We start from the raw sequence: 12,918 nt of genomic DNA on the forward strand, positions 1-12,918 counted from the left end.
CATTTCTACAATTTAGTACAACCTCTAGCACATACTATGTACCTAATACATGCTAATTAACTAGCATACATCAGTCTAAATGCTAATGGAGAGAAAAAAGAAAATCTCTATGTCACATAAAGGGAAAAATGAATAGACACGCATGTATGTTGATTGATGGAGGTATAAATTGTAAATCGAAGTAATGCAAAATGGAAAGCTTATCAAAAGGATAAAGACAGAATAATTTGAAAGAATCTTATACCTGGTTTTGACAAGTCTATAGGGAAAACCTCAAAGGTACTCAGTCTCATCTTAATTGTTCCCAAATTAGATGTAAAATCTAATTTCTTAATTTTAGTCACTAACAAATGAACATTTTAATACACAACTGAATGAACTTTGAGCTCATGAGAAATTTTTGAATTTTGATGTTTTGTAGCTTGACATTCCCCCCCCAAGTTAAAATTAATCATTTTTGAAAAAATATTCTTTTTCTCCATAGAAATCTTCTGGGGCAAAGAGCTTTTTTACTGCTGTTTACCTATTTCTCCCTTTCAAGGACTGGGTGTCCTACATGATGCAGGTCATTTCTATCTAGGCACTTGTCTTGAAAGGCTTTGTCTTGAGCTATCTTTCCTTCCCTGTCAGAGGTCTGAATGAGCCCAATACTATAGAGCTCTTACCCTCACTTAAAGGCCCTGGGTTTTCCAGGGGTCAGTCTTCCCACGCTTCACAGTATTTTGCCCTGTTGCTATCTTCCCTGCCCTGCTACTACTGTTGCCCTGCTGCCTCCTCTATCGTCACCAAATGAGTCCAATACTATTAAGCTTCATATCTCACTGTCAGGGCCTAGAGCCTCCAGGGGGAGGTCTGTGGTGCTTTTTCTTTAGTGTAGCCTATATCCTCAAATTCTGAAGTTGCCCAGGTCCTGGTTCTGTGTCTGACAAGGTAGGTGGAGGGGGGTTCAGCCTGTGCTTTTCCTTGTGTACTTTTGACCCCCTTATAACATGGAAATCCCTTTTCTCTGCCTACCTTTCACAATGTATTCAGTGGGAGAGCCCCTTTGCTCATCCTACTTGGACTTCTGTCCTTTAAAAATACTTTTTAATGATTGTTTTGGAAGAAGATCAGAGCAGCTTTAAGATTTCCCTACTACTTTGCTGTCATTTGGGCTCCCAAATCAATTTTTAAAAGTATTATTTTCTTCGGGGAATTTTTAAACCTCCTTTATCATTATCCTAATTCAAAAAGAAAAAAGTTATTTTCTTCATTAAAATGTTGTGCCTCAATTTTCATTTGGTCAATTCTACTTTTTTAAAAAAGTCATCTCTTCAATGGATTTTTGTGTCTCTTTTACTAGTTAGTATAATGGGGAAAACCAGGGGAGTTGTCTTAAATATTACTTGTGGGCTCTGTGGGTGGATAGGAAACAGGAAGGGAAAATAGAAAAGACTTTACAAGCCAGGGAACCAGGTTTAACTATAAGGAGAATGACCATGGACAGAAATGGCAGTTCAGCCTGACCAACTGTCACTCAGCCCCACCCAGCCTGGAATAAATTCAGACTATTACATACACACAGTGAGGACTTTAAACTACTAAAAACACACAGGGAATCAGTTTAATTATAATAAGAGGGGATTGGAAAGGGGGTTAGGTAAACTATGGCTAACAACCCAGGACTGGAGTCAAAAAGGGTAAGATCCCTAGCCAACTTGGCTTCTGGCTTTGACAACTTGGATAAGGACCTGGTGAAGAGGGCTTGAACTTGGGATCTCACAACTACTCCAGGGATGTTTCAGGATGCCAGGAACCAACTCCTCCAGAACCGATGATCCAAAGTAGCCAGGTAGGGAGTGAAGTCTGCAAGCTGTCCACCAGATCACAGGTCACTTCTCTACTCAGTGTTGTTTGGCAAGAATGATGTCTTTTGCTTTCAACCTTCACCACTTTTCAAGATCCCAGGGAATCAGAGTACAACTCCACTAGCTCTGAAGTCTCCCAGGGTCAGTTACAGTTTGTCCCAAACACCATGGAGTCCATCTTAGAGAGCAAGCCACACTTCCTCCTTCCCCATTCCATTTGGAATTCTCTGGCCCTTCCTGTTAGGTCTCCTAACTAATAAATAAATAATCTTCCTCACAACATTAGTTAATTCTGCTTTTTTTAGGTGTTTTTTTTCTTGCATCACTTTTATTTCTTTTCCTCCTTTTTCCTTTTCTTTCTTATTTGATTTTTGAAATCTTTTTTTTGAGTTTCTCAGAGTCTTTGACTGATTTCCATTTTTCTTTGAAATTTTACATGTAGCTGCTTTGTTCTCATTGTCCTCTTATGAATTTGTGCCTTGCTCTACCTAGTCTCCATAATAATTTTTAAGATTAGATTTGTTTGATGTTTGTTCATTTTCCCAACCTTTTTCTTGACTTTTATTTTTATTTTAAAGATGTTTTCTATTATCAGAAAAGAGAGAGAACTCTCGTGAACTTCAATACTTTCTTGCTGTTACTTTCAGATATGATTCTTGGTGCCTTTAAGTTTCAATTCTTCTGAGGTTTTATGGTAGCAGCTTCTTTTTACTATTCCTGGTTTATGTTTTCAGCTTCATATATTAGTCAAAAAATCACCTATTTTTACAGATAGTTTATATAGTATTGAGTTAATTGTTCTTTGAATATTTAGTAAAATTCACTTGTGAATCAATCTGGCCAGTTTTATTTTTAAACTGAATTCATTGCTGGCATTTGTCAAATTTGTTGTCAATAGGGCAAAATAACTCCTAATAATAGTTTTATTTGCTTTTTCTTTGATTGCAAATTTGCCTTTTTCACTTTTGATATTACTAATTTGATTTTCTTCTTTTTTAAATCAAATTAAATAACAATTTTACTATTTTTATTGTATTTGTTGTTTTTTTTTGCCTGACACAATACTTGACTTATTTATTCAATGGTTTTCTTACTTTCGATTTTCCTAAAATCGCCTTTAAATTTCAATATTTCCAATTTGTTGTTTAGTGGGAAATTTTAAGTTTGTCCTTTACCTTTTCATTTTTTAAGTTGTATGCTCAATTCTTTGATATGCTCTTTCTCTTCTTTTTTAATGTAAGCAGTTAGAGGGATCAAGTTTCCCATAAGTTATGCTTTGGCTATATCCCCAAAATTTTGGTGGGTTGTCTCTTCATTGTGATTCTCTTTTTTTTTAAACATTTATTAATATTCACTTTTAGCCTGTTTACATGCTTCATACACCTATTTTCCCCTTCACCACCAGCTCTCCCCCCGCCCATGGCCGATGCATATTTCCACTGGTTGTAACTTGTGTCTCTGTTCAGGGCCTATTTCCATATTGTTGTTAGTTGCATTGGTGTGGTGGTTTTGAGTCTATATCCCCAATCATGTCCGCCTCAAGCCGTGCATTCAAGCAATATATTATCTTCTATATTTCCTCTCCTGCAGTCCTTCCTCTGAATGTGGGTAGCGTTCTGTACCATAAATCCCTCAGAGCTGTCTTATGTCATTGCATTGCTGCTGGTACAGAAGCCCATTACATTCGATTTTACCATAGTATATCAGTCCCTGTGTACAATGTTCTTTTGGCTCTGCTCCTTTCCCTCTGCATCAGTTCCTGGAGGTCTTTCTGGTTCACCTGGAACTCCTCCCGTTTATTATTCCTGTTAGCACAATAGTATTCCATCACCAGCATATACCACAATTTCTTCAGCCATTCCCCAATTGATGGGCTTCCCCTCATTTTCCAGTTTTTTGCCACTACAAAAAGCTCAGCTATAAATATTTTCATACAAATCTGTTTATCTATGATCTCTTTGGGGTACAAACCCAGCAATGGTATGGCTGGATCAAAGGGCAGGCATTCTTTTATAGCTCTTTGAGCATAATTCCAAATTGTCAGCCAGAATGGTTGGATCAGTTCACAACTCCAACAGGAATGCATTAATGTCCCAATTTTGCCACTCCAGCATTCATTACTCTCCCCTTCTTTCATTTTAGCCAATCTGCTAGGTGTGAGGTGTTACCTCAGAGTTGTTTTGATTTGCATTTCTCTAATTATTAGAAATTTAGAACACTTTCTCATGTGCTTATTGACACTTTTGATTTCTTTACCTGAAAATTGCCTATTCATGCCTCTTGCCCATTTTTCAATTGGGGAGTGGCTTGATTTTTTATACAATTGATTTAAGTCCTTGTATATTTGAGTAATTAGACCCCTGTCAGAGTTTTTTGTTATAAAGATTTTTTCCCAATTTGTTGTTTCCCTTCTGATTTTGATTACATTGTTTTTGTTGGTACAAAAGCTTTTTAGCTTGATATAATCAAAACCATTTAATTTACATTTTGTAATTTTCTCTAACTCTTGCTTGGTTTTAAAATCTTTCCTTTCCCAGAGATCTGATAGGTATACTATTTTGTGTTCACTTAGCTTATTTATAGTTGCCCTCTTTATATTCAAGTCATTCACCCATTCTGAATTTATCTTGGTGTAGGGTGTGAGATATTGATCTAAACCTAATCACTCACATATTGTTTTCCAATTTTTCCAGCAGCTTTTGTCAAATAGTGGATTTTTTGTCCCAAAAGTTGGGCTCTTTGGGTTTATCATACACTGTCTTGCTGACATCATTAACCCCAAGTCTATTTCACTAATCCTCCCTTCTATCTCTTAGCCAGTACCATATTGTTTTGATGACTGCTGCTTTATAGTATAGTTTAATATCTGGTACTCCTTGGCCCCCTTCCTTCATATTTTTTTTTCATTATTTCCCTTGATATTCTTGATCTTTTGTTATTCCAAATGAAATTTGTTATAGTTTTTCCTAATTCAGTAAAGAAATTTTTCGGTAATTTGATAGGTATGGTGCTAAATAGATAAATTAATTTGGGTAGAATGTTCCATTTTTATTATCTTAGCTCGTCCTACCCATGAACAATTAATAGCTTTCCAATTGTTGAGATCCAGTTTTATTTTTTTGGAAAGTGTTTTGTAGTTGTTTTCGTATAATAGTTGTCTTTGTTTTGGTAGATAGATTCCCAAGTATTTTATATTGTCTAGGGTGATTTTAAATGGTGTTTCTCTTTCTACCTCTTGCTGCTCTAATGTGTTGGAAATATATAGAAATGCTGATGATTTATGTGCATTTATTTTGTATCCTGCCACTTTGCTAATGTTATTGATTATTTCTAATAGCTTCTTAGTTGATTCTCTAGGATTTTTTTAGTATACCATCATATCATCTGCAAAGAGTGATAGCTTAGTCTCCTCCTTGCCTATTTTGATACCTTCAATTTCTTTTTCTTCTCTAATTGCTATTGCTAGTGTTTCTAGTACTATGTTGAATAATAGAGGTGATAATGGGCAACCTTGTTTCACTTCTGATCTTATTGGGAAGGCTTCTAATTTATCCCCATTGCATATAATGATTATTGATGGTTTTAGGTATATACTGTTTATTATTTTTAGGAAGGGTGCTTCTATTCCTATACTTTTCAATGTTTTCAATAGGAATGGATGCTGTATTTTGTCAAAGGCTTTTTCAGCATCTATTGAGATAATCATGTGATTTTTGTTTTTTAGACTGTTGATATGGTCAATTATGTGGATGGTTTTCCTAATGTTGAACCATCCTTGCATTCCTGGTATAAATCCCACCTGATCATGGTGGATGATCTTCTTAATTACTTGCTGGAGTCTGCTAATATTCTATTTAAGATTTTTGCATCTATGTTCATTAGGGAGATTGGTCTATAGTGTTCTTTCTCTGTTTTTGGTCTATCTGGCTTTGGCATCAGTACCATATTTGTGTCATGAAAGGAATTTGGTAGGACTCCTTCTTTGCTTATCATATCAAATAATTTGTATAGTTTTGGGATTAGTTGCTCTTTGAATGTCTGATAGAATTCACTTGTGAATCCATCAGGTCCTGGTGATTTTTTCTTAGGGAGTTCTTTGATGGCTTGTTCAATTTTTATTTCTGATATGTGATTATTTAGGTATTCCATTTCTTCTGCTGTTAATCTAGGCAGTTTATATTTTTGTAAATATTCATCCATATCTCCTAAATTGTTCTATTTGTTGCCATATAATTGGGCGAAAAAGTTCTTAATGATTGCCTTAATTTCCCCTTCATTAGAGGTGACGTCTCCCTTTTCATCTTTAATACTGTCAATTTGGTTTTCTTCTTTCCTTCTTCTTATTAGATTGACCAGTACTTTGTCTATTTTATCTGTTTTTTTCAAAATACCAGCTTCTAGTCTTATTTATTAATTCAATAGTTCTTTTACTTTCGATTTTATTAATTTCTCCCTTAATTTTTAGTATTTCTAATTTAGTTTTCATCTGGGGATTTTTAATTTGCTCACTTTCTAATTTTTTGAGTTGCATGCCTAATTCATTAATCTCTGCCCTCCTGAATTTGTTAATATATGCACTCAAGGATATAAATTTCCCCTGAATACTGCCTTGGCCACATCCCACAGAGTTTGGTAGGATGTCTCATCATTTTCATTTTCTTCAATGAAATTATTGATTGTTTCTATGATTCCTTCTTTGACAAATTGGTTTTGGAGAATCATATTATTTAATTTCCAATTAGTTTTTGATTTTCCTGTCCAGGTGCCCTTACTAATTATTATTTTTATTGCATTATGATCTGAGAAGGTTACATTTATTATTTCTGCTTTTTTGCATTTGTTTGCAATGATTCTATGCCCTACTACATGGTCAATCTTTGTAAATGTACCATGTGCAGCTGAAAAGAAGGTGTATTCCTTTTTGTCCCTATTTATTTTTCTCCACATATCAATTAAATCTAATTTTTCTAGGACTTCATTCACCTCTCTTACCTCTTTCTTATTTATTTTTTTGTTTGATTTATCTAGATCTGAAAGAGGAATATTTAGATCTCCCACTATTATGATTTTACTATCTATTTCCTACTTGAGTTCTGCCAGTTTCTCCTTTATGAATTTGGGTGCTATACCACTTGGTGCATATATATCGAGCAGTGTTATTTCCTCATTGTTTATACTGCCTTTAATCAGGATGTAATGACCTTCCCTGTCTTTTTTAATCATATCTATTTTTACTTTGGCTTTGTCAGAGATCATAATAGCCACTCCTGCCTTCTTTTTCTCATTTGATGCCCAAAAGATTTTGCTCATGCCCTAAACCTTGAACTTGTGTGTGTCTACCCGCCTCATATGTGTTTCTTGTAGACAACATATGGTAGGATTTTGGTTTCTGATACTCTCTGCTATTTGCTTCCGTTTTATGAGAGAGTTCATCCCATTCACATTCAGAGCTACAATTGTTAGTTGTGCATTCACTGACATTTTTGTATCCTCCCCTAGACCTACCCCTTCTTCTTACACTATTTTCTTTTAAACCAGTGGTTTGCTTTGAGCAGGTATCCCTTATCCCCTCCCTTGATTGACTTCCCTTTCTACCCCCTCCCTTGTTATTCCCCTCTTTTTATTTTTTAAAGACCTAATGAATTCCCTCCTCCTTCTTTTCCCCTCCCTTTTTTGACCTCTTCTGACTTTCTCAGTAGGGTTAGATAGAGTTTTTTATCCAAATGGATAATAAAGGTACTCTTCCCTCTCCAGGTTGATTACACTCAGAGTAAGGTTAGATTATTTCCTCTTAATGCTCTCTTCCTCTCCTTTTTAAGATAGTATTTATCCCCTCCCCTTCCCATGCCCTCTTTGTGTGTAATTGAATATCCTATTTTTCTTATTTACTCAGATTTTTTTTGGTGTCCCCTACTATTCCCCCCCTCTTCCCCACCCCCCATGTCTTCTTAGACCATTTAGTATCCTGTCCTCTCCCTATGAATTATTCTTCTGGTTGCTATAGTAGTGAATATTATAATAGTGAATAGAGTTCACTACAGAGAATTATACATAGCATTTCTCCACCTAATAATACAGATAATTAGATCTTATTTAAGCCCCTAAAGAGTCAAGTTTAAAAGATTATGAGTTTTCTTTCTTTTCCCTCTGTTTCTTATTTAACTTTTCATGTTTTTCTTGATTTTTGTGGTTGGGTGTCAAACTTTCCAATTAGTCCCGGTCTCTTTTGTGCAAAAACTTGGAAATCTTCAATTTTGTTGAATGCCCATACTTTCCCCTGAAAGTATATAGTCAGTTTCAATGGGTAGTTGATTCGTGGCTGAAGGCCCAGCTCTCTTGCCTTTCTGAATATCGTATTCCAAGCCTTGAGGTCTTTTAGTGTGGAGGCTGCCAGATCCTGTGTGATCCTTATTGGTGCTCCTTGATATTTGAATTGTCTCTTTCTGGCTTCTTGTAAGATTTTTTCTTTTACTTGAAAGTTCTTGAATTAGGCTATTATATTCCTTGGTGTTGATTTTTCTGTGTCCAGTGTGGAGAGTGATCTATGGATCCTTTCAATGTCTATGTTACTCTCTTGTTGTAGAACTTCAGGGCAATTTTGCTGAATAATTTCTATAAGTATGGAGCCCAAGTTTCTATTAATTTCTGCCTTTTCTGGAAGACCAATGATTCTCAAATTGTCTCTTCTAGACCGGTTTTCTTGGTCTGTCACTTTCTCATTGAGATATTTCATGTTTCCTTCTATTTTATCAGCCTTTTGATTTTGTTTTATTTGTTCTTGTTTTCTTGAGAGATCATTGGCTTCTAATTTTTTGATTCTAGCCTTTAAGGACCGGTTTTCTGCTATAATCTTTTGGTTTTCGGCTATAATCTTTTGGTTTTCCTTTTCATTCTGGTCATTTCTGGTCTTCAGTTGACTTGCCTCACTTTCCAATTGTGAAATTCTGCCTTTTAAACTGTTATTTTCTTGCCAGATTTCTTTCATCTTCCTCAACATCTCATTTTTGAACTCTTCAATAGCTTGTGAACAGCTTTCATTTTTTGGGCGAGGTTTGGTTATTTGTTTGTCCTCCTCTGTTGTCTGGATTTTCTCTGTGTAAACGTTGTAGAGTGTTCCAGAGTTTTTCTTGGTAATCTTTTTCTTCTGGGCTTCCCTATGGCTTGCCATTATTAGCCCCGCCCCTTTTCAGCTTTGTCTTCACACTCAGGGTCTGCCTGCACTTTCTAAGCTTCAGATGGCTCTGGTCTTCTTGTCCTTGGGGTCAGGCCTCCTGGTAGTCCCAGGTCTGCCCCTCTGCCTGAGGCTCCTTCAGAGGTCTCAGGGGCTGCTTCCACAGCCATGCTCCTGTCTGCACTGGGTCCTCACTTAATGTCCTAGCCTGAGCTGGAAATCTTTATTCAAGCCTAGGGCACTGCCTTCACCCTCGCATATGCTTGGGGAAAGTCCCTGCTTTATAGATCTTTATTTGTGCCTGGGGCAGAGCCTTCACAGGTGCAAGACACTGGGAAAAGTCCCTGTGTTAGTTCTTTATTCTTCCCGGGGCACTGCTTTCACAGGGCTCGCATATGCTCTGGGGAAAGTCCCTGCTTTATAGATCTTTATTCAAGCCCGGGGCAGAGCCTTCACTCATGTATATGCTGGGGATAGTCAGTGGGTCCCCCCAGCCACTTGGGGTCCCAGGTCTGGCAGCTCACAGGTATAAGCCCTGGGGCTGCTAGTGATTTACTGGTTTCCCCAATCCTGTTTTCACTCTTGTGCTTTGGCCTTGACGCTGTGAGTGGTGTGTGTGTGGGGGGGTTGGAGGGGCTTCTTCCTCTCACATTTTAGTGAGAGCTGTTTTACCCCTTTATAGCGTGGAAATGCCCCAATTCCGCGTACCTTCAATGCTGCACCCTGTTGTGGGGTTCCTTTGTTAGTCTGGATTCGTTTTTATGTCCCCTTGAGGAGTCTTGTATGCATAGGTTAGGAGAGATCGAGCAGCTACAAATTACTCTGCTGCCATCTTAACCAGAAGTCCTAACTCCATTGTGATTCTCTTTAATGAAATTATTGATTATTTTATTATCTATATTTTGAAACATTCATAGTTTAGAATAATATAATATAGTTTCCCTTTAAATTTTAGTTTTTCTGCTACCCATTGTTGAATGAAAAGTTTTTGCATTATGGTCTAAAAAGACTGCATTTACTATTTTCCCTTTTCTATATCTGGTTGTGAGGTCTTATGCTATATTACATGGTTGGTTTTTATCTATGTGTCATGTAACATGCAAAAAAAAGTATATTTTATATTCACACTGAGTTCTCTTCAGAGGCCTATCATATCAAACTTTTCTGAAATTCTATTAATTACCAAAAAGCTACAGGAATCCTACTATATACTTCAGTAGGACATTAGAAAAGTCATAAAATATCCTTCAAGTGTCTCTCTGTCATTGCAACCCTGGCCATATTACTATTGTTGGAACCCATGGTGGCAATTATTATTTGTAATTGGAATTTATTCCTTCTACTTCAAGTGACTACTAATAAATTTTATAAAATTAATACTTGAAGATGCTGGATATTAATTTAAAACCTAAAATTATTATTTCTTTAATTGTTAGTAATTGTATCATACTTGATAAATTTACTCATTTTAGATTTGATTAGTATAAATTCTCAAAGTTGATAAGATTAATGATTTCTGTGTAGAATAACATAGAAAATTAAATAATATTGCATATATTTTTACTGTTTCTAAATTCTCTTATGTTTTGATATTTGGAAAATATAAATACTATTTTAAGTAACTTATTTCTCTGGATACTGTTAGATTATGAATTGTGCTTTTAAAAGAAAATGCTAATGCTTGCTTAGCCAGCACATATACTAATTTGAACAGGTACCAAGAAGAATAGAATTGTCTCTGAGCAAGGATGACATGCAAATTCGTGAAGCATTCCAAATTTTTGCTCTCCAAATTGAGAGAAAGAACTGTGGGAGTAGAAACATAGAAGAAAAATATATGACATCACTCATTTGTTTGGGTATATGATTTGGGATTTTGGTTTCAAAAGATTGCTCTATTGCAAAAATTAACAATATGAAAATAGATATCAAGTGATAGCATTTGTATAACCCATTGGAATTTCTTGTTGGCTCTGGAACAGAGGAGGCAAGAGAAGAGGGAAAGAAAATGAATCATGTAAATATGAAAAAAAAATATTTGAAAACAAAAATTACTAGGGATATATTTTGTGCTGGAACTGATAATAATATTCATTAGAGTTTACAATGAAAAAAGTTTGACTATCATTTATAAAAAAGTTTGAAACTGAATAAGATAGCTAAATATATTATTTCAAATTATTAATATATCAAGAGTTGGTGTATTTTCTGTAGTACCAAAAATTAGTTAGCTTTAATTTATAAATAAAGGATAAATAACATTTAACTATTAGGGAAATATGAAGAAGTTGATAGTATTTAAGTCTTAATTTATGATTATTGAAAATTTGCTATTTGAGGTAATATATATATATATATATATAAAATTGTGTTTACAGGGATAGTTTTCTGAATTATAATGAAACAAATGGTTAAAAAATGGCATGTATAAAATGTTACAGGGAGATAGATATATGGATACCTATGTTGGGAAAAGGTTTTGGATGATCGTGACATGACCTAAGGTAGGATCTACTTGACTTAGTTTTCCAATTATGAACAAGAAATTACTCCACTTGATTAATCTTGGAGCCTTTTTTTTATGCCCTATGATTGCATGATTGGCTCTCAGATATGAGTCAGTCCCCAAATCAAATAAGAGCTAACGGTGTTTTCCCTTTGTTATGATATGACATTGTCTTTGCTATGTTCCTCCTTTCCTTTCATAGCAAATTTCTATAATCAAGGCAGCTGAAAGGTAGAAATTTATAATATTAAACCTATTAATGTATCAATTGATACAGAAGCCTCTGAATTATTATAATAGGATGCAAGTTTGAAAACTTAGAAATTTAATCTGTATTTGTTGTCAAACTATAATATAGAAATCTTGTTCTACTAAATTGAAATGAAATAAAATAATAAGGCAAAATGTAATATAAAAGTTTTCTAACTAAATGGAATAGTAAATTTTTAGAAAGCAATAAGATTGGATATTTTCCTGTAAGAACTGAATTTCCATGCAGATTTTGATTTTGTGTTAGTAATAAGTTCTCAAAGCTTCAGTAAGGATTTTACATGTAAAATTATGTTGATAATTGTAAATAAAATGAAATTATTTTCCCATTTCTAAAGTATTTATCTGATAATATTAAAAGACAGGAAAATGCATTTTATAAGTTATAACCTCATAAATTTTTTAAGATTCTTTGATCATATACAAGATTTAGGTCAATATAGAAATAGCAAGAAATATATACATTTGAAATTCTCTAAAATTCTAAAGCCAAAGAACCAAATTTAAGAAATTATACAAAATTAAATAATTTTGTTACTGGTATATTTTGGAAAAATTTATTCTAGGAACTTCTACAAGTGAATGGGAAACAAAGAAATAGAATTCCCTCCAGAGCAATCCTAAGAAGGAAGTCAATTCTAGAATTGTAAGATATGATATGGAATTTTCAATATTCTTGATTCTATAAAAGATTGAACCCCATTTTTCTAATTTAGGAATTAAATTTTAATGGTTTGACTAAAACATATGAAAATTATAAATTATGTGGTGGTCACAGATTTAAAGTATTATTGCTCAAAGTTGAAATCACTTTTAATAGCTTTTATTTACAAAAGAGGTGGAATGAGTGAAAGTAGAGAAATATAGAAAGGTAGAGAAGACATTTAGCCTATATATTGCTCTAGTGCTCAACTTAGCCAAGACTTGTTGACCTTCATCCAGGATTAAACTCTCTGCAGAAGACATGAAAAGAAAGTCAGCTATTCACTCACCCAAGTTCCCTCCAAAGGGTTGATCAAGAGGATGATTGGAGCTGAAGATGACTCCTTTCTTCTTGAAGCCCACTTCCTTATTGAAGCTGACTTCCTTCTTGAAGCTCACTTCCCAGCTCAAGGAATTCAGGG

The 12,918-nt window shown here is 34.7% G+C and overlaps 1 non-coding gene across 1 annotated transcript; it reads left to right on the forward strand.

Moving 5' to 3' along the window:
- Window positions 1–10,697: 10,697 nt before the first annotated feature.
- On the forward strand, window positions 10,698–10,801 carry LOC123253222. The gene has a single exon (XR_006506592.1). It is a non-coding gene; the product is annotated as a U6 spliceosomal RNA (small nuclear RNA).
- Window positions 10,802–12,918: the final 2,117 nt, after the last annotated feature.

Source organism: Gracilinanus agilis, chromosome 6 (assembly GCF_016433145.1).
Source record: "Gracilinanus agilis isolate LMUSP501 chromosome 6, AgileGrace, whole genome shotgun sequence".
Lineage (NCBI taxonomy): Eukaryota > Metazoa > Chordata > Mammalia > Didelphimorphia > Didelphidae > Gracilinanus > Gracilinanus agilis.